The 22,486-nt window shown below is 40.0% G+C and overlaps 1 pseudogene across 1 annotated transcript; it reads right to left on the bottom strand.

The window, feature by feature from the left end:
- Positions 1 to 1,094: 1,094 nt before the first annotated feature.
- Positions 1,095 to 22,453, bottom strand: LOC144659593 (uncharacterized; annotated as a pseudogene). The gene is made up of 17 exons (XR_013571930.1): positions 22,319 to 22,453; positions 15,967 to 16,071; positions 11,041 to 11,709; positions 10,161 to 10,285; positions 9,633 to 9,725; positions 9,303 to 9,369; positions 9,117 to 9,175; positions 8,348 to 8,628; positions 7,468 to 7,607; positions 7,201 to 7,332; positions 6,110 to 6,635; positions 4,883 to 5,761; positions 4,079 to 4,193; positions 3,711 to 3,819; positions 2,970 to 3,034; positions 2,639 to 2,789; positions 1,095 to 2,156 (listed from the first exon to the last, which is right to left on the bottom strand). The product of XR_013571930.1 is annotated as an uncharacterized LOC144659593 (transcript).
- Between the last annotated feature and the right edge of the window lie 33 nt (positions 22,454 to 22,486).

Genomic DNA, 22,486 nt, shown 5'->3' with positions numbered 1-22,486 from the left:
TGTCAAAATTCAAATGTAGTGTTCAAGTTTCTTTTTTCTTTTTCTTTTCCGATGTTAGGGGTACGGGGATACAAGATGTTAAGAGCAAGGGGTCGTAGTAAAAGACATACAGTATATGAAAGCGCTGTATTCATTTCAAGTAGATCAAGCGCGGCCTTCAAATAACTTCCACAATTTAAACCAATATTTCTAAAGGTCCATACGTCGCGTCTTCCATGATTATGTATCCGCCCAGGCAGTCATATAAAAGAAATGAGCATATGATGCAATTTTTTCTTCCTTTTCATTGTCCGAGAGTCCACCACGTGATCTTCAAATTAACTGCCAAGAAATAAAAATCTGCTAAGGGACGGATCATTATTTTTTTTGGAGGGGAGCGGATGAAAAATATTGAAAAATATTGTTTGCAGGACCTGGAAAGACAAAACAAATTGTTTGCAAACACGATATGTATAACAAAAAATAGTAAGAATTTCGAAAAAAATGTTTGCAGAGGTGCATAAACTAAAAAAAAAGTTTGCAGAGGAAAATGTTTCATCCCCCCCCCCCCCTCCAAGAAAATAATGGTCCGTCCCTAATGCGCATCACCGTCTACTGACAGTGATTTTGCTGCAAATATTATTCTGCTTGTGCGTAGTTTTATCCGCTTCTGTGAAAAATGACAGCTTGTTTTCCTGAGTTTTCGGTAAGGCGTCAGTTAGCGATTTGAAATTTCTACATCAAAACTTGCCTAGTTCCTAGGCCATAATTTTTGTCGCCGTCAACTCCTTTCGGGTAACGTGGTTCCCCCGGATTCGTCACCGAAACGAGTAGTGACGTCACACGATACCGTGAAGGCCTGGGGAAAAAGCCTTACAAGAACTAGGCAACGCCAAAACCAAACTCAGTGATCGAATCATAAAGCAATTATTGAACTCGGTTATCGTGAAATATCGTGATTTGTCAGTGTCTCGCAGATCAATTATTTGTCCAACCTTCGGTTTCGGCAAATAATTGATCTGCTTGCGACTAACAAATCACGACTATTTGCTCATCCTCTTCCAATAATTGTTAATTTTCTAGCAATAGGAAAATTTAATAAGCAGACAAACAACTCACGGTTAGAAAACTACCGTTTAATATCGGTAATGTTATCGTTAACGACAGCATGTGACCAAGAACTTTCATATCGAGTATACTCTGAGGGAAGCTCAACTGAAAACAATTATTACAAACCTAGCTAATTATCTGCATATTTTGGATATAATTCTATCAAAAAATCTACTATTCACTAATTAATCAATTAATGCGGTGATTTATATACAGTACACGTGAAGATACGCTTTGGAGTTATTTTACAAAAACGTCAAGCAAAATATTTGAATGTCTTTTTTCGAGTTTCAAAAATAATCGCTATTTAGGAAATAAATCTACAAATGCATTGCGATAAACTTTGGTTAATACCATTTGGGTATGTTTTATAGCGATGGAGGAATATTCTTGCATTTGGTTCCACACAACAATTAGAGATGTACTTGATATTGTTATAGAAATCACGTAATCTATGAGAATTCTCTCATCATTTTGGGATATGCATATAGCATAGTAAACGATCCTTTTAATGAAAAAATTTGTTTCACTTAATCCCACTTTCACAAAGCGATTAATAATCCACAAGGCTTTCAGATGGGGTATACTATGAAGGAAAATAAAATTTATTTTGATTCCTCGTAGCTCAATACACCGAATCCCTCAATAGCGGGCGAGATAACTGTCACTTCTCTTCACGACGCAGTGGGCAGAGCAAATTTCACGTGCTGATCACGTGCTTCATGCCCCAGTGAGCACAGTAACCAAAGCAACTGTCACTCAAGCCTTTAAGTCACGTGCGTCAAACCCTTGTGGGCGCAGTAACTGTCACTCTCCCGACTTTCATCGTCTGCGCGGGTCGTGCTTCTTCGAGCGCCCTTTCTCTGGCTTCGTGTTTCTTTCGTCCGCGAGTCGGAAGCGACTTGTACCGAGGGTCCGGGGGTTTCTCCTGACCATAATGATTGACAAGCTGTCGGTATCTTTGCTCGGCTGGGAAGTCGATGAGCGCTTCTCTGTTGTACGTGTGTTTGAACGCCGGGCCATCGTTATCTGAGAGATTGTAATCTCCGCGCTTATTTTTGCCGATCCTAGAAATGAAAATATAAAACAGTTACGTCTACCGGCGTTTCTCTGACGTGTAACTCATGCCAAGCGCGGGAAAACGTGTTATCGACTACGAGCGCGGGAAAACGTGCATTGGGTTCCAAGCGTGGGTAAACGTGTTATTGGTGCAAAGCGCGGGAACTGAGCGTCAGCCAATTCGTGATTGGGTTTGGTTTTGCTCCTTACTGGTTAGGGTGTACAAAAAAAAAAAAAGAAAAAAAAAAAAAAAAAAAAAAAAAAAGGGAAAAAGGGAGGAGGACAATTTTTTTTTTATCCATACGAAAAAAGGGCGAAAATTTTAAACAAAAACAAAGAGAAAAAAAAAAAAAAAAAAAAAATATAATTTCGACACTCAAATGAAAATCGCTCTACTTTACACGAATTAAGAACCCGCCTAAGATAGCCCAACAAACTTAAACTCGGACAGATAGCAGATGACTTTTAGCATGCCTTTCGAAGTACTTACTTGAACACAGAACTGATGCCTTTGTAGAAAGGCTTTTTCACAGCAAGTTTTTGTTGTACTGCAGTGAAGTCCGCGTTACTCTTCATCGTGATGGGCACTTCCTCTTCCGAAACACTATGACTAAACTGTGCGTGACCATTCTGTACATCACCTGCAATGTCACGCAAGAAGTGAAGTCACGTCAAAACATTGTACGTGTCACGCAAAAAAAGTACTTGGTAAAACTTAACTGATACAATTGGTTATTGGTGCAGCTCTTTCTTTATAAAAGACAAACAACAATCTGGAAATATGTATTAAATGTGTGAAAAATAAGAGAAAATGAGCTAACCTGGATAAGATCTGTTGGCATTTTCCACAGCTTTAGTAAAACTCAAGTTGTCGTTGCTTTTTGACCTGAAAAAATTAAAAGAGCACATAAATACAAAGTTGTCATCTTCGTAGTCTGCAAAAGCAGCCCGTTTTTTCTCTTTCTCTCAGGTTTCATAACCGTTTATGACCGTTAATCGAAAACCCTACCTTGGCCTTTCTCATTGCGCGGAATTCAGCAAGTGATAACCGGAGCAGGGACTATGTCACGGATTTTAGCCAAATTTAAGCATGGGACATGACCATCAAATTCGGTGAAATATAAAAATAACCTCGTAAAACGGTGAAGGAATATTTCAATAACACAGCAAATACAAAAGAAGGTACGGATGGCCAAAAAGACGGAGATTGAAACGGATTGCGAAATGAGGTTTTGAAATATTGTTGGGCTGAACAGTTTTCAAAGTTGATTTTTTTTGCCCGGGAGATACGTTTGGTTGCAATGAAGCTATGGTCTTGTCATTTAGATCCATAGAAGATCAAAAATTAAGTTTCATAGCAAGTATATGGCAAAACTTATTAAAATAAACTTAACTTAGCCGTGACACAGTCCCTATAATTGTCCGTATTCAACCATTATTACACTCGTTGTCGTTAGCCATCCCCGCTTCCTAGCTCAGGTAGTGGTTCCTGACATTGCTAGCTACTGTTCTTTATAATCACACCATTACAGATTTTTCCTTTTTGGAATTGTTACACTTACTTCTTGTATTTGTCGTTCTTCAGACCAACAAGTTTCAGCTGACCAGTTGAACGACTTTTCTGCATCCCGCGGCCATAAGGAGAAGGTCGTCTTTCTTCTTCCTTGGAATCTAGCGACAGTAGGAAACCGTTAAAAAAAAATCAGTAAACAAAATATTCAATGCAAAAGCGGTCAGCTTTACTTACAATTTGGAGGTTGGAATCCATTTCGATACTCGCCATCGTTGGCTATCTTCGCGTTTAAATGGGTTCAGCTTTTTTGTTGGGTTTTGCTTTGTGTGCATGCATTAAATGGTCTGTCAAACTTGTTTTTTTTTAATGTTTGTTTGTTTTCAAAAAACTTGTTTCTATGTACAACTGCCATCTTACCTTCCTCGAACTGTTGCCGTAGCTGATCATCTGAGTCGGCCTTTCTCAGGGGATGGTGTTTAATTGTTGGTTTTGTTTCTTCCTCTTCTACTCTCGGCGTCTTCTGAGCTATCCGCTGCAATTTATAATAACGAAAACCGAGGAATTAGAACAGGAAAAATGACATTATGATCAAACAAACTTGAACGTTGAAGAGTTGAACAGTTCAGTAGACAAGACAAAGGGTTCGCGCACTTTTTCAGGCCATCAACACTTTTAAGACTTTCAGACCCTGGAATTTCAAGACTTTTTCATACCCAAATAACGACTGATGTGCTTGCTGAAGAACTAAAAAAATCGCTTATTTTGGCGTCTTCTCATTGCCTGAGCCTTTTGACGTTCCATAAAAAAAATCAAGGACTTTCAAGGACGAAAATCATTTCAGGCCTTGAATTTTCATTTTAAGATTCAAGACTTTCAAGAACTTTCAAGGCGTGTGCGAACCCTGAAGACAGAAATACTGCATTGTTGCACAATGCCGAACTAAAGTCGTAATCAGACGACAACAAAAGTTAATGGTAGTTTAATTTCGCACTCGTTTGACCGTGAATTTTTGAGTGCTCTCTAAATTTAAACCTGCTAACATTTCTATGAGTGGACGAGAGCTTCATCAAACAAACACCCCCCCAATTCCGGCGTACTTCCAACTCAATTTACCGCACGATTTAACGAAAACTCTCACTCAAATCTCTTTGCGATCTGGCCGTACCCTTTAAAACCCACACACCAACTCAGAAATGCTTCCAGACAATAATGCTTCCTTACTTTCATTTCTGTCCTGATCTCGTTTCATGAAGAAATCCGACTGTCTAGCGTCCAGAGCCGCTCGGCCTCTTTTTTCCGACATGGACAGGCGACCGAAACCGTCTCTTTGGAAAGGATTATCAATGTCCTCTGATGAAAATTGGCTGGGAGGGGCGATGATTTGATTTTCAGCATTTTCTTCACTCCATGATTTCCGCTGTTCTTTGCTCGGAGTCGTAGGTTCTGAACTGACTGATGCGTGGGGTGACCTCCCGAGGCGGGCTACGGCCTGGTCGTAGGAAGGAGGGTATTCCCGGGTGGGCGAAGAGTTCTTAAACTGAGCGGGTGGGGGTGGGGTGCCGGGGCTGCTGGCATTGCTTCCACCTTCCTGGGCTCTTTGCTCTTGGGTTCTCTGGGCGTCCGGCATTTTGAGCTTAAGCTGGAGCCCCGTTGGTAAACGGTAATTATCCGCTGCCGAGTCCCATCTTGGTGGGGGCTGAGGTGGCGGTGGCTTTGCAGGTGCCTGTGCAGGGCTACCAGGTCCCGAGGGCCTCTCGTCGGTGCTGCCCAAAGGAGGCGTTGGTATAGCAACGGTGCTAGTGGGTCTTCCTGAAGGAACGTTTAATGCGGCAGTAGAAGCACCTTCCGCTGGTGTCGACGTCCTCGCCAGTGAACTGGGAGCGAGGGGTTGCGCCCGGTCATTACCCATGGCTAAGGGACTGGGTCGATGGATTGGGCGTTGTCTAAAAGGGCTGTAAAACTGGGATCCAGGACTTTGGCTCTTATTGACGGCAACGCAGTAGGAGTCATTACGATGCACCGCATTCCTCGCACGAATAGGAGTCAGATTTCTACTGGTGATCGATTCGTTAAACTGGTCTTCTAAATTACTGGGAATTCCTACGTGGAAAAAAAAAACACAAAACTTAATGACATTAATTTCAAAGACGAACAAGAGCAACCCGTATGGATATTGACGTACTGACTTCGTAAGTGGCCAAATGGACCCACACATTTAATTGCAAGTGCGTGCAAATTTGATCTCGACCAAAGTGAACGCAAGTCATCGCAAGTGCACGCAAGTCCGGGCCAAACGGAGACGCAAGTGAACGCAAGTTTTCGAAAGGCCTTTAGTATGGACTATGGAGTATAAGGTATATAAACTGTCTGAATCTTATTATTCCCTTTAAGCGCTTTCCAACTTGTTAAAGCATTTACAACACAGAAATATCGGATAGGCATACTTACTTTCTTTATTAAGAAAACTGCCATCAGTCTCGGAGGTGCTCCTTTGTGGCTCTTCCACAGGCTTTTCATCAGAGCCCGCTTCTATGGGCCTCTCTTGATCAGGCGCATTCAGTTTCTCAAGGGAGCTACTGTGGAGTAACTCCCCAGGGGGTGGGACAGTATCGTCTTGTTCCCGCGCGATGGCAACATCAATGAAAGCTTGATTGGGTCTCGTGGACTGCATAGCGAGTCTCAGTGTCTCCATAGCCGCCTGGTTTGTTAGACCAACTAATGATTTATTGTTCACACGAAGGAGCTGGTCGTCAGGGCATAGACGGCCATCTTTGGCTGCAGCGCCCCCAGGAATGATGGACTTGACGAAGATGCCTTTGTCCTGAGGACTGTCTCGACCTTGTTCAGACGTAGCACGTGACTTGCCTTTCACACTCACGCCCAGGCCCGCCGCGCCAGCTATGTCCAGCGGAATTTTGAACGTAAGCACTTGGAGACCTTCTTCTCTAAAATGGCGCAAGCTGTCTTCATTGACCTTCAATAAAAACAATAGAATGCATTAAAAACTGCTCTAAAAAGCATTAAAAAAGTAAAAAAATTTTGCTGTTTTTGGTTATGTCAACTGTATAAAGTTCTTTTTGAATCACTATCACAGAAAACGGCGGGAAAAAATGCGATTAACCAATCAGAAACCGCAATAAAACATGTTATGGTGCCAAACGCGGTAGAACATGTGTTCGAAGCGCGGGAAAACACGTAACCAGTACCAAGCGCGGGAAAATATGTAACCGGCGCCAAGCGCGGGAGAACAAGAAGCTAGTGCCAAGCGTGAGAAAACATGAAACCAGCGTCAAGCGCGGGTAAACATGTAACCAGTGCCAAGCGCGGGAAAACATGAAGCTGGTTACAAGCGCGGGAAAAGTGTCGGGAAAAGCCACAATTGGTTTTGGTTTATTGCACCCATCTGGGTCAAAGACCGGCAAAATCTGATTGTTAAGAAAACACTCCACGTTCTCAAGTTGAAATGGCAAACGCCATAAAATATAGAATAAAATAAAATAAACTTTCACTGGAAAACCGCTTCAGTTCGAGATACTTACCTCTATAGCAGGCGCCCGGGGTGACTGAACGACTTCCTCTCTTTGAACCAGAAGCGACACCAGGCCCCTGGTGCTTCGAAGAGCGTTTACAGCTTCCGCTTGGCTTTTGCCATTCATTTTCTGTCCGTTCACCTGAAAAAGGCAATCAATACGATATAATAAGGAATCCGTTTTCACACCGTTTAACCTTTTTTTAGCGAAAAAGCGAGAGCCTTTGTTTGAGTGTCTTTCATTAGCTTATTTTAATGCGGTTTTATAAATACACACCTCCACAATTTGATCTCCAGCTTTCAACTGTCCACCTTCGATGGCAGCACCTTTTGGCAATATACTCTTGACGAATATGGGCGTGTTCCCTCCCGCTGGATTGTCACGCGTTGTGATGCTGAACCCGAGACCGTCATTTCCTGCCAAAAGGAGACTTTTTTTTTTAGTTTTTTACATTTATATTAAATCATCAATCGAATCACCTTCGTTGCCGTTAATTGAGTTGTCACGCGTCACGCAATTTTTCTTCCGTTGTGTTGCATGACACCCCAAATAACGGCTACTGCAAAGACTAAATTATTACATGATTTTAAGTATCAATTCTCCTTGCTGATTGCGTTATATTTCTGTCAATGTCAGTTGTGAGAATTTTTAAGTTGAACATCAAGAGAATCTCCCCGGCCCTCGTTGATGATTTTCTTTATTCTCACCACCTGTCTGTTTGACAATGTATTAATAATGTAGGGAGAATTGAAATTAAGCCCTGGCCAAACGGTAACGCAAGTAGGCGCAAGTTGAACTTGCGTTGGCTTGCCAAACGGACACGCAAGTATACTAGTAAGTGCACGCAAGTTGTCGTAAAAGCCGGCATTTTCCTTTCGTTGACTTGCGTTGGGTGGCCAAACGGTGAAAAACCTGCCTTGACTTGTGTGCAAATTTGATCTCGACCAAAGTGAACGCAAGTCATCGCAAGTCAACGCAAGACGCGCGCAAGTCCTGGCCAAACGGAGACGCAAGTGTTCAGTCAACTTGCGTCTCCATTTGGCCAGGCCTTTAGACTAATTTCATTTCGTGGGGGAGAAACGCGTGACGAGCCCAAAGAACGTCTGCGAAGGAGGCAAAGAACTGTCTCCTGTTGCTATTTATAGACGTCCCTTACCTTTCATCAGTTCAATAAGAATTCTCTTGTTGACTTTCTTGAAGCTGCTATCAGGTATTGAAGGTGAACCAATAAGCGACTGGGGTGTCAAAGGTAATATTTCTCTCTGTGATTGTTCTAGCGGCTCTGGCGATTGGTTATTTTCCGCCGCTGGCCGAGCTTGAATGATTTCCTCTTCATGTTGTGCGTCACTCTTCTGCCCAGGAACAAATGAATGCGACCGTGACACACCAAGGCTTACTACAGATGCCTTGATTGCTGCAGCAAACAGCTCCTCAGCTCTTAAAAGCGAAAAAAAAAGAGAGCTTGAGCGTGAATTCTCTTACTCTCAGTGGGAAACCGAGGTTTTCGTCACAGTCTTACATGGCAGGATGTTCCAGGATAAAATAGAACAAGGAACAACAACAACAATAACAACACTTTATTTTTTAGGAAGCGGCGAGCAATTGGGGGACAAGCCAAACAATTAAAGGGACACTGTCACAGGGATTTTATGCTTCGTGTACTAATTGGGGAATAGTCTTCTCTACATAGCACCTAGTCACAAGATGAAGATTAAGTAATGTTGGGGAGTAGGGAGCATATACAGGTGTTTCCAGTCCCAGAACTTGAATCGCGTGATCGTGGCTCAGTTCCTGGCGTCCATACTTTCCTCTCCACTCGACCACTTTTAGTTCCATTTCGCTCTAGTTTGCGTGAAGTGTCCCTTTAAACAAATGTAACAGTATCTATCCCTACCCCACAATTATGTTGCTTCATGCTTTATTACCTTTCATTTGGCATATCCATTAGACTCCATCCATTAACTTCAACAATCCTATCAGCAATCTGCAAAAAATAATTATTATTGTCAATTAATTCTCAAAGACTAGGACAACATAAATACAGATACACAGAATTACCTGTGATCAAACGGACATAAAAACAAATAGATAAAGTAAAGCAAAAGAATTACCTCAAGTCTTCCATCTCTTGCTGCACAGCCATCGGGTGAGATGTTACGAACAATGAGACCAAGTTCCCTGATAAAGAAATTTTTTTTTCATTAAATTGAAATTAAAAGACTTCAGCTTGACATTCTAAACTTCCCTGGAGTAATGAGATGGGCTCTAAACAAACTTTGATAGATCTAGGACACCCCCCCCCCCCCCCCAACCCCCCCCCCCCACAGATGACCTCAATGTAACGCTTACTGCTTACTTTCATAAAGTAAACATACATGTAAATAATTAACACAACATAGAATATATCAATGCTATCAAAATAAAAATAACAAACTAAGAACCTGCTGTCTGCCGTTCTGTATCCTGCTACTGTGAATCCTAATGGTTCTAGTGGATCCTCACGCTTCAACTCAATCATAAGCATATCAGGCTCCCTTTACGGAAAGACAACAAAATTAATGTTCACATATCTAATAGCATGCTATCATCAACTGCACACGGCTTCTGTACACTAAAATTCATTGTGATTTTTTCACTGAAGCTGTAAGCAGCACCATCAAATATCAGGTATTATGTAATTTTGCCTTCAAATTGTGTGGAAGCCCACAGTACTCTAAGGTGTGATCAAATGTGATCAAATGATCAATTTCAAATGATCACGACATACATGCGGGTCTGCAGGCCAATAGCAGAGAGTCCCAATGGAGGGCATTGAGTTTTGCATTGTGGAAAGATCTACCAAGACCCTACCCTCTTTGGTAATACAGCTAGAGAAGGATGGAGAGCTTGAATCCCTGCCTCAGGATTGCAAGATCTTTCTTGGCAATGCTGTCTGAATTCTATAGTGAATGTGAAATATCTCTACTTACCCGCTACTCTCTGAGCTTTCCGAGCGCTGATCATCATGATATTTAACAGCAAAGTCTGGTTCATTAGAGCTTGGCTCTGATGGTGATGTTACAGTACTTACTGGCTCCTCTCTATGATTATTACCCTAGAAAAAAAGTATTTATGTTAAAAAAAGTTTTTGGGGCTGTTGTGAATCTGGATTCCTGTGTACCCATAAAGCTCCACAGGGCCCCCAAGCTCATATTTTAATGAGTTGCCAAAGTATTGCAAATATGCCTATTCAAGGGACAAGTACCACAACAACTCTGGATCTTGTGAAAATGATTGGGAAAATTGCTACATTCCTTTCCCCTAAAAGGAATGCTAGTCTTTTACAGGACCCCTAGCTACTATTTAGTAAGGTTAAATTCCCTCAAAATCTGCTGCTACCCATTTTAACACCCAGCAAGAGAGAACTTCTAAAGAAGGTATTTTGTCCAAAAACACGAGGTCAGTAAAAAAAATGTATATGTTATTCATTTACCCACGTGACACGGAAGAGCTCAGGAGCTCATGAAGAGGTGTACGTGCATCAAGGTTAAATTGGAATTTGGAGTGTTGGTATTTTTGAACTGGAGGGAGAAAAACTGGAGAAAAACCCTTGGAGCAAGGACGAGAACCAACCACAAACTCAACTCACATATGGCACTGGGCAGAAATTGAACCCAGGCCACATTGGTGGGAGGCCAGAGCTCTCACCAGTGCACCACCCCTGCCCCCCCCCCCCCTCAGTGGCCAAGGCAGTACTCAGGACTCCTTGATCAATAGTTCTGCAATGCGCTAACCTATGGGTGAGCACACCACTGATATACGTGTACAGCAAACATTAAAGCTACTGAGAGTAGTGGACAATTCCCTCACCACAAACATTCTCTCTTCTTGTAACTCCGCCCATCTGTCCAGCATAGGGCTGTCAACAAACATAGATTTCCGTGCCGAGTTCCGACCCAATGAAAATGTCTCCTCTTCCACCTCACTATTACTGTGTTCATTATCAGCGTGATCAGAACTTGTTGACGAAAATCGTCTTCTGTCTATGTTTGCATGACCGTTGTACACCGTAGGTTTAACCGGCGTCCCTATTGCAACAAAGGTCATTTCTCCTGTCCTATAAATTGTCGGTTTCACTACAACATTTTCAATTGTTTCAGACTTCGATGAATCTGAACCTATTCTAAATCGTTCATCATGCGTAGATATTCCAGAATCTTCCGATGGTATAGACTCAACATAAGAAGTTCTACTGCTGTTGACACTGATATGTCTTACAGGTTTCGGAGGAACTGGTGGCGGAGGGCTCTTCGTTACCCTGGATACAGTTTTGATTTCACCATTAGTGTTTTCAACTTTATTGTTGTTTGATGTATATGGTTTCAGAGGGGGTTCCTCTATATATTTCAGAGTCTCATCTTCATGCTGAGAGAGATCAGGACTTGCTGTTCCTATAGATGACGTGCTTGTTCCATAACCGCCATTTTGTGCTGGACGGTGAAGTGTCTGTGAGGAACCTTCTTGAAAGACTGCAAGTAACTAGAATGGCAAAATTATAGAATTAGTAAGAATTAGTGGACAAGACAAGATCTTATTAGGTAAAGCCTGTCTTACCATTACTTTAAGCCAAGATGGCTTACCAACACTTCACACCGTTTTCTGTAGCATGAAGTGACTAGGAGTATTGCTACATCCCCCCCCCCTTTCTGATACCCATTTATACTGATTAGAATGAGCTACTGTAACATTTATGAATCAAATTTGATGAACAGTACATTATTTAGAAATAATTTCATCTCTTTGGAAAATTGGAATTTGGTAAGGAATTAGAAATTTTCACCTTTTCTTTCCATTTTTGGAAAGTGAAATATTAATTTTAATTTTTTCATTTGAGAGTGGACTAAAAATAAAATTGAACTAGAAATTTTCACTTTCGAATTTCCACTACTCTAGGGCAATATCTCTGTTGATAACATTAAGGAAATGGGGAAATTACTATTCCCCAGGCCAGGATGGCAGGGAGGGAGGGGGAGTTGAGATAACCTCCTAGCCCATATAAGTTATGGAAACCATGATAAGCCCACATTTAATGCGGCCACTTGCGGCATCAGTGCAGTTGTGTAGCAGCTCTTGCAAGCTTGTAATTCTACTGGTCCTTTAGACTGTAGCAGTTGCTATTTGTTTTTGGGGCTACAGGCACTGTTCCTGTTGTTTGTTTGGTCTATTGCTGTTTTCCTGTCACCAATCAAAAACACCACCCACAACGAAAGACACCCTCGCTCCCCCCACCTCCCCCCCTCCCATCCTGTCCCCTCCTCGCTGTCCCCCACTCTCTCCCACAGGGCTCCCCCTTCCCCTCTTCACATCGCGGCTCAATCACTCTCATGACACTTCGATCTATCAATTTGTTCCGTCACACACAGGTCTGTATACAGATAACATAAAAAGAATTGTTCTCTCAAAGCATAGGGAGCCATTTGCATGAGATCTTACATTGCGAGAGCTGCTACCTGATCCCCTCAGTGTGTAGACACTTTTTAAACAACACCAAAAATAAAAGATTGTTTGTTAATTTGACATCAGAAATACCATAAAGTAAACATGTAAAAAGTCATGTACAGCAATTATGAATCTAGGTATAAAATGGCCCACTCTCTAAAACCACTTTTGGCAGTTTCAATATTTTATTCAAATAGCTGTGTACACTACAATTTAAACATGCAATGTAAAGCAACATAACCTACTTTTTTTTTATTCAATACCCTTGTCAAAGTTATGCAAAGTGCTCCAATAATATTTTGCATTTCAATCAAACTCAGTTATCAAAAACAAACAGTTCTGTAATAACTTGTAAACATCTAAATGACAATTTGACTGAAATGTCACAAAATAAAATGTGAAATATTTCTAGAATGAAGAACATGATGCCTTTGTGCTAGTATAGGGCTCTTTTAATTAGTAAGGAAAACAGCTTCACTCTCTTCCTAAATTAGGACGTTTTTCTAATTAAGACAACCATGCCACAACTCCCTAGCTTAGCGCCTCGCATTCATCTGCCCCCAAATGTTTATGCGTATCGTTGGCAGCCTTGAAGCGACACAAATATTCAATAAACATATTTAATTTTATATCACATCAGACAACTCAGTAATAGTTCCGTAAACCTAGATGCCACAGACCTTCAAGACATAACAAGATTTAAAAACAAGTAATAAAAGTATTAAGAGATTATTTTTAATTGTATTATGATCGAAATTCACAGAAGAAATTGAGAAGATGAGGTTAAGAAAATTCAAAGTGGCCTTTATGTTTGTATGAAAAATTAATAACTTAAAGTAAATCCTGTGGGAGCATTCCACCTCTTAGTTTTATCTTATCAGTATATAACCAAAATATTTGTCTTCCCTTGTAGACTGTTTTTACAGACTATTAGGCTGGTTAGGTGCTTCTGCCCCAAGAAGCAACACGGAGGTCAAGGTAAAATAAATGTCAGCTATTCCACTCCAGACCAATAGACTGGAGAAGCTGGATGGCTCAGGTGCATCAGAGCTTCGCTCGAGTTGTATCCACAGAACAGTAAGCAACAGGGAGTCTGCTCTTTCCCCAAGGAAGGGAGGCAAGTCCATCACGATTGTCGCTGTCTAGCAGGTCCCCCAAGAACCCAACATATAAAAACAAGGAGAATGGTCACACTGAAATCTGTACATCTCCATCAAGAGTCTGACATGCTTTTACCATTATGCTGCCACTGTGGCCCCCCTTCTCTACCAACTCCTCAAACATATTTAGACCACCCTGTAAAAGTGACCACCACACAGAAACAGGAAACCAAAAACAACTTACACATAGGATGAATTAAAAGCTTGACAAGGAAAGCTTAATTATTTAGCTGATTACCCACCTTGGGGAGGTAACAGGCACATATTAATCTCACCAACAATAATTTTGTCCAACCTTTACACTATACTAGTTTGTGAAAAGCCTCAACGAGACTGACTTGAAATGAGAAGAATTAAGATCTCAGAAAGAAAGATCTACTTCTCATCAAACTTCATATTCTCCAAAGGAGAATAATAATATTGTGGAAAATGATTGAAAGTGAGTTAGAAGAGTTTGAACTTGGTTACTGACCCTTGGACTATTAATAAAAGTGAAAGTCTAATAGAGTATTTAGGACCACCCTGACCATTGCAGTTTCAAGTAAAAAGGTGGCAGAGAAATTAAGTCATATATTGTACATAATGTGTACTGCACACATAGACATAACATTTATGCACATAGAAATAACAGAAGTTGCTTGCTCATCAGGCATGAGTAACCGCTTCACTTGATTGACTAGAACAGTCTGATCGAACATACACCTCTCTTTAATTTGTGCATTCAATTCTTTATCTACTTGAGATGTCTGGCATTTAATTTAGTTCCATCATTGACGTCATTGTTCTGATTGGATGTTGTCCAGTTTGAATGTCTTTGCCAAGTACCAATATATAATTACCAATCAGAGACAGTCTACATGGATTTTTGTAGAGCTACATGTAGGTTGATTTATTAAGTGCACAAAGCCTTGGGCTATGATTACTGAATTTGAACTTTGGACTAGAAAATCTAATTGATCTTGTTAATAGAGTTAATTTGCTTTATACCTCAAGTGATCACATACCACAATAATCAGAGAAATTTTTTTGCAAAATTCAATGCTCACTGAAAGGACTCTTTTAAAAAATCACCAGTCATTTGAAGTCTTGTTATCAGAAATCGAGACTCCAATTATAAGAGACCTTTAATAAAATGTCTAGAGTGTTTATAATTATGTCTAGTAAAATAATAAAACAGGCAGCAGAGCCCTTCAAGCCTAGACACAATAATCTCGAGTGTTGAATGAATGGTTTGATTATTTCCATAAAATGTAAACCATTAGTTTGTAAATCAATCCTTTGGATGGTGAAAAAATTGTTTAGTTTGTTAGATAAGAGTTTAGATGACACACATGTGGATGATAAATGTTACTTCATTCTATACAAACATGCAATTGTGTGCCACAAATCATGCGCATACAGGAAGGAGCACATATTTTACAATTTTTGATCCTTGTGATAAATAAAGCAAACATGTACCATAAGAAGAGGGTAGAAGTCCAGCACTGATTAAGAAAAATGGTCTTTACACCAGCACACATTTTCCAAATCAATGATTTTCCTACAGAACAATACCTCAAAAGAAATGACAAAGTTATAATAGAAGCAAAGGATTGCAATATTATTTCACAATCTTTGTATTGAATACAAATTGGCTGGATTAATGCAATAAAAACAGGAAACAACGTTTAAACCACAGTTTAGGCTTGTTTTACAACAAAGACCACTGTATGATCAGTAGAAAAGTTGTTGCAATGATTTCTGAATAAATTGTCTGGAAAAGAGATATTTTCACACGATCCCTACAGGAGGTTTTCATACTTGAAATTCACTAAACAAACAACAGCCTGATCTTCTTAAAAGCATTGATTTAAAATTCCTAACTTACGCCAAAGGAGGGATACGAGCTGGAAAGATTAAGGTATTTTGTTACAAAGAATCTAGAAATACTTCTTCTCCTTTAACATAAAATCGTTTTCCTGATCAATTAAGCGGAGCATGTCACGCTATCAATTAAATGTTCATTTCAGTGTTGTAAATTTCAATAAAAACAGGATACATTAGGAATTTTAAATAGGAGTTTTGAATTTAATCTACGAGTAATTACTAAGAAAAACACCAAGGTTGACACGAAACAGGAGAAAAAGCAATGAAATACCTTGTCTTTGTCGTCGACTACATCACAGAGCAGGTCATCAGGATCTAGAATTCCATGGTCCTCGCTCGTCTCTAGAAAAAGCACTTGAATGAACTCATCGGGAGGCTGCAAAATATCGGCGAATAAAACTAAGATTTCATTAAATGAATCTTTCGCTATAATTACAACTGTCAGTCACAATTTTATCGCTCCCTGTCTTGCTATCGATAGCCAGCACATTAATTTTCTCCAGATAATCATTGCAAAGTTGTAAAGTTTGTGGTTGATATTCAACCTTCCAATTCATGTAAACGTAAATACACAACGCAGTTGACAATAGCTAGAACGACAGTTTAGATCAGAAAAAGCAAAGCAACAGAAGATAACAAGTTAACAACCACATTATACACCTTTTCAAGAAATAAATTTAAGTGGCACAAAGCGGTTGTGGTTTTGCTACAAGCTTATATTCATAAAATCGATGTATTATGCTGCAAACACGGTTTACATACTCAAAATTTGTCGACATTTCGGCGACGAAATTTTCCTGCGGATACGAGAAAATTTGCTGCGGCTTATAACCTGTATCATGTTTATTTAAGGTTGCCATCAAATGGTGAAAAATCTAATATTTAGAAACCGGCTCGTGCAATTATTCCCAATTGCTGGTTCGATACAAACTTCGAAACCTTGGATACATTCGAATTTGAATCGAACATCTCATCGAGCGCGCGCCGGAAATCGAACACACGATTACTTTTCCTAGAATGCCTTCCACAAAGCACGAACTAAACAACTTAAAAACAGCAGCTTTGTAAACTGTAATGGAAACTTTGAATATTATTCAATCTACACGGAAAGACAAAACGTTAGAAGCGGTAGTAAATGAGAATTTAATAGACCGTATGGAACCTTTAGGCAAATTTTGCATCCGATTTATAAGCGGTCATCATTCTTGACTTGGTTGCTATCGAAAGTTCACATACAAAACACTCGAAGGCTTGAGTTCTGTTGTAACACCAATGCTTAACTGTCAGGATAGAATCTTAACAGAATTTACACTTGCCTTGTTTGTAGCTTTCCGATATCTTGAAACCGCTCGTTCTATGAGCTCACATACGGTTAGGTCGCCATTTCCACAGGGTACAATGACACGAACTGCGTCAAAACACACAGTCACCTTCATAGTGTAAGCGTAAAATTCAGCCCAAATCCTTCAACGGACACCACAATATTACAACACAACGAAAGAATCATTCCTCAACGACAAAACTTCGACTTCCAATCACTCTGTTTTGAAGCTATGAATAAATTTGAGTTGATTTTGTGGTTACGGCCTCCCACGTGACACGGCCTGGCCAATCACGTAGCGTATATTTCTGCGCCATGAAAATTTAGGTCACGTGCGACTTACCAGGGAGGTGTGGGTGTAATAATGACATGATGTCATCTAGCGAAATAGTTTACGTCTCAATGAGTCGCTAAGTGATTTAAGCCAATATGAAAAGGTTCCAAAAGAATAGCCAGCAAAAGAAAGCGTTTTCGAGATTATTCTGCGATATTACTAAAACTTATTTAAAATATACATTTTTTAAAACTTTGATGAAAAAATCCTTTTTTGGCTTCAGTCTTGGATTCAATTGTTGTGGTCATATATATTTCCGTGCTATATTTTTGTTTGAATAACTTTGTCTAAGATCTTTTGACTATTCTGATTTATTAGTGGGCGTATAATACGTAAGACACGGTTCGTGACATCATCGTTCACGCGCATAAGTCACATACACGATCACAAAAGTCGATTTGAAAAGTCATGTTGGGACATGCAGTTTACTTTGGAACTCGTTTCCTGTCCTGAAAAAAGGCGTTAAACGATTCGTAATTAACGGTTTTCAAAAACCGTGCAATGTCCGCTTTCTTTCAATTGAACGAAATAAAATAAAAAAGGGCGTTTTGTCGACATCCATAATTTTCGTGCTTCCTTTTTAAAGAGCTTCGAAATAGTTCAAATTTGCATGTGATGAAATTGAGAGAGATCTTAAGTGACCGTGACCATGTATCAAGCTCTTTGTGCTGTCAAGTCTTGTCGAAAAAAAGGCTTTTTCTCAAAATAGAAAACAAATATTCGTTGGTAATGGAAAATACAATTTTTTTAATGTACGTGTTAGTTGTCAGTTATGTGTTTCGAATGGTTTACTTTGAAACATCCCACTTCAAGGGATCACTTTACAGAATCAACGCGAAGTTGCCTTAGGCGAGTGTGTATGCAAATACAAATCATACATGGAAAGTCCTATAGTGCAGCTTTTCTTCGGGAAAATTTAAAGGCAAATTGCAAGATATATTACGTATATTTGTTTAAAAACGAAAAAAATATGACACCGAATCCGCTAAGATATACAAAAGCACTGCATTTCGCGCGAAAAGAATCGGTGATCATCGGACGGAAGTCGGGAAACATCAGTTTCTTGTTGAATCAGCCCGAAAATTTACAAGTATAAAATTCTAAAACTTGCAATCCATTGTATATATCATTGTATATCAGTTGCATTGCATCAAGAGAATATATCTTGTAATTTTGATTCCACTCGATCAATCTCCAGTCCTCTATAGCTAGCGACTTCTGGATTTTGCTCAGTCCGTTTAGGACTGCCCACGCTTGTTTCACTAACATTATTTCAAATTTTTATTAAAATTAATTCATTAATTCATTTAAATCATTGTGCAATGTTACAAAATTAACACTTTTTAATAGCATGACCTCAATTTCTTTCAAACAAAGCCGAACGCTAAACAAAGCCAAATGAAAGCCTTAAGGAAAGGGAAGTGTTTTAAATTGAAGGGATCTATTAATACCTTTCTATTGTGAAACGACGGAACTTGTTAGTCGCCTCGCTCGTCAATGGACACTGCATAAATAACATTTAAAAGCTTATGCCCGAGGGTCGTATACCTTTTATTAAAAACTGGTAGCCCTTTCGCATACCTAAATGACATGACATATACCTTACACAGAAAGTCTTGAGAGTGATAAATGATCGTCGCAGTGAATTTCCAATTTAAGCAATTGGAATAGAGAAGCCTGAAAAAATCGGGCTCAACGGGATTCGAACCCGTGACCTCCGCGATACCGGTGCGTGCTTACCAACTGAGCTATTGAGCAACATTGGGAGCGAGGTCAATTTGGTCATATTTCCTGAGGGAGTGAATGATGTAATGTTGTGTTTCGGTTATATGAGAGTGAATGGCGAGTTCTTTGCGAGGCCTGAAAAAGCTAACCGCGTGGCTTACATAGCTTAGCACGGAGCGGCAACCGTGAGAGGAGTGATGTGTATTGTGTCATATACTGCGGATGTATTGAGAGTGATATGATCGCGAGAATTGATTGGTGAGAGCCTAAACAGGCACACCCGACCTCCGCACGGTGCGTCTCTACAACTGAGCTATTGCCAACTTGGAGCGAGGTTTCTCACCACGTCATCTCCCTTTTCATTTCACATTATTCTCCTCTCCCCAAATGCTCCAATACTGGTCGTCAGGTTCGTGTTTCTCTTAATCCTGCGACGATCATCTACTTATTTAACTATTTTCCTCTCAAATACATCTCGCTCGGTGCTAACTCAGTTGGTGGCATCGCACGGATTCGCGGAGGTCCGGTTCGATCCCGTGGTGATTCACTCTCATTCCATTCTTAAATTGGAATTCACTCGACGATCATATCACTCTCAAACATCCGCAGTTCATATATAATCATTTATATACTTACATAAAAATCTTATTCTCATTTTTATGTAGTGTTTAATAAATAAAATGATACAGCCGTAAGATGCGTTTGTGCGAAATATTTTCATTAAAGACGCCTTTAAATACCTAAATGAAGATTTCCCTACCCTTTCACATACCTAATCTTGTGAAATTCCTACCCTTTTATATACCTAATGCGTGAAAAAGGTACCCCATTCGGGCGGAGCCTCCCCGTATAGGCCATTATAGGGAGTGCCCCCCGGGGTCGAGTTACTCGAGTACGGTAAGGGTTTTCCCTGCTCCCCGTGACATCCGTTAGAAAGAGCTGTTGTTTTCCTTTTTAGGGAAATGATTGTACTTTACTAGGGGTTAACATGACTTAGGGATTTCACGCCTTCCACAGTATAAGAAGATAAAAGAAATGATTCAAGACATTTTACAACTTCCGAGTTTTTCTTTTCTTTCTCAAATAGGTCATTGCATTTTTTTTCTATTGTTCATCATAATAACATACAGCAATACTTTTTGGATGGCTTCCGTAGCAAGGCTATGATTTTATGTGCGTTTTTTTTTTTTCAAGGAAGAAATAAGAATGTTGAAATTACGGAAGTTTGTCTGATGTGGTAATACGAAACAACTGCCAATACTAATATTTTGATTGAAAGTATCCCACATAAATTTTGCACTCTCTCCAATTAAGCGGATTTTCAATGAAATTTCCATTAATTATTTTCGCTATGAGGAACAACAACGCGCACTCCCTCCCTTGCACAGCATGATGGGAAGGAGTCTGAACGAGGAAAGAACAATCGTAAGCAAAGATCGCCCTTTGGGTAATTGCCATCATTGTCACATTTGTCGTGAAAAATTCCACTTTCTTTCCTTTCTCCACAAAAAGAAAAAAATGGAATACCTCCCTGAAGCAGCTCTCGCAAGGTCTTAAGGACGGACCATTTCTCTTTCTTGGAAGGGGGGGGGGGGATGAAAAATTTTCCTCTGCAAACTTTTTTTTTTTAGTTTATGCACCTCTCTAAACATTTTTTTCGAAATTCTTACTATTTTTTGTTATACATATCGTGTTTGCAAACAATTTATTTTGTCTTTCCAGGCCCTGTAAACAATGTTTTTTAATATTTTTCATCCCCCCCCCCCCCTCAAAAAAATAATGGTCCGTCCCTTACAAGATCGTACCCCGAATGGCTCGCTACATTTCGCATGAGAATAATAGAACAACCAACAGGACAGCAACTGCTAAACTAGAGCATGATATTTTACAGTGGTTTGTATGGAAAAAAAAGTTGTAATGTTTAGATAGGAGTAGTTTATTTACCTGATTATTTTCTTTCATGAATAAATAAATGTAAATGTAATAAATATAGGACCAGTGCAGTAAAATAGGCTCTTTGCATGACACGGTCACGTGACCTTGTCAAACAAAAAATCGGTGGTAGCACAAAATGGAAATAAAAGTTGTAATGTTGCAAATTTTGAAACTGCTGATGCTTTATAAGCATGATATTTTTTTGTGGTTTGAAAGTTTGAAAAATTTGGAGGACTCGTATGGAAAAAGTTGCTGGTTAGCAAGACACACGTATGCACTGTCGATCGACCGGATAACTCTTGTTTTGCTAGATTGTTACCCTGCGGGCAGAGTTCCCTTAGATTTTCCTGGAAAAATTGGGAAAAGGAATTAAGGGTCCCTTTCTCTTCCTGATCTTCCTGGGAAGATCGAAAGCGGGAACTCTAACTAACTCTGCACTGCCCGCAGTGTACTAGATTGTTTTCCCGCCTCGGCAATGAAGAGCAGTGACTGAACCTACTTTCTTCTCTCTCAAAATACTGTACTAATGTGTTCCACCTGTTAACCCTCACTGGTTGCTAGGGTAGGATGAGAGTGGGACGGGATCGGACCTGTTACAGTGTAAAGCATGATTTTCAGTCACGTTTTTGACCCCCCGACCTTAACATTTTATCGACTGTTGACTGCTCGGTTTCCTCAAATTTTTTGTCGGTATTTCATTGAATCTGTAGACGTGCTGAACTATTTCAATCAAGCAGATCTATCCGTTGAAACTAATCAAAATCTGTGCATGGTTTCACGGGTTGTCAGGATAAGTCACACAACCACACAAAAGCGATGGAATTACTAAAATGCTGAAAACAACAGATTCAGTAAAAGAGGATAAGAGTTGACGTAGTTATAGCTGACAGTACTTAGGTCTTAGGTGAGCCAAGCAGTTTGTTTTTCCGTTGATTGTCCCTTTCAGTTCAAGTATAGCGTAAAACGTTATTGTTAGCCAACAATTTAACGCCAATGCGGTTTAAATTTCCTGTTTTGGAGCCGCTGTTTTCATCTCCAGTGAGATGTAAACATCTCCTTTCGTCGTGACAATCGGCACACGTACTCCGTAAGTTTATAACGGTGATTTCGTCTCTCGATTCCGCATTGCAAGAATTATTTTTAAATGGCAATATTTGTAATGACTGCCACGAGCTGAAAGATTTAACAAATCGGAAACGATACGTCTTAAGAAAGATATCAACGGCTTATGCCAGAATGTTCGCGTGTACGCAAAGTCAGTTCAGTGATTTTTTGGCCCGCAGGAATGCGACAAGCTAAAGGACTTACCTCCATTTGTAAACCACTGTTTTCCTTCCGTATTGCTTGAATATCAGCCACACAGATTATTTCTTTGAGAAACTTGTTGATTTGCCTTCTGCGTGAACATCGGGGTTATGGTTCACGCCAGTTTCAGCTCAGATTGAGTTCTTGTGCCACTTCAATGCGCCTCTGTTA

The sequence above is a fragment of the Oculina patagonica genome, chromosome 7 (genome assembly GCF_052425735.1).
Source record: "Oculina patagonica isolate OP01 chromosome 7, crgOcupat, whole genome shotgun sequence".
Taxonomy (NCBI): domain Eukaryota; kingdom Metazoa; phylum Cnidaria; class Anthozoa; order Scleractinia; family Oculinidae; genus Oculina; species Oculina patagonica.
The sequence above is the reverse complement of the archived record's forward strand: the minus strand, read 5'-3'. Positions and strand labels throughout refer to the sequence as shown.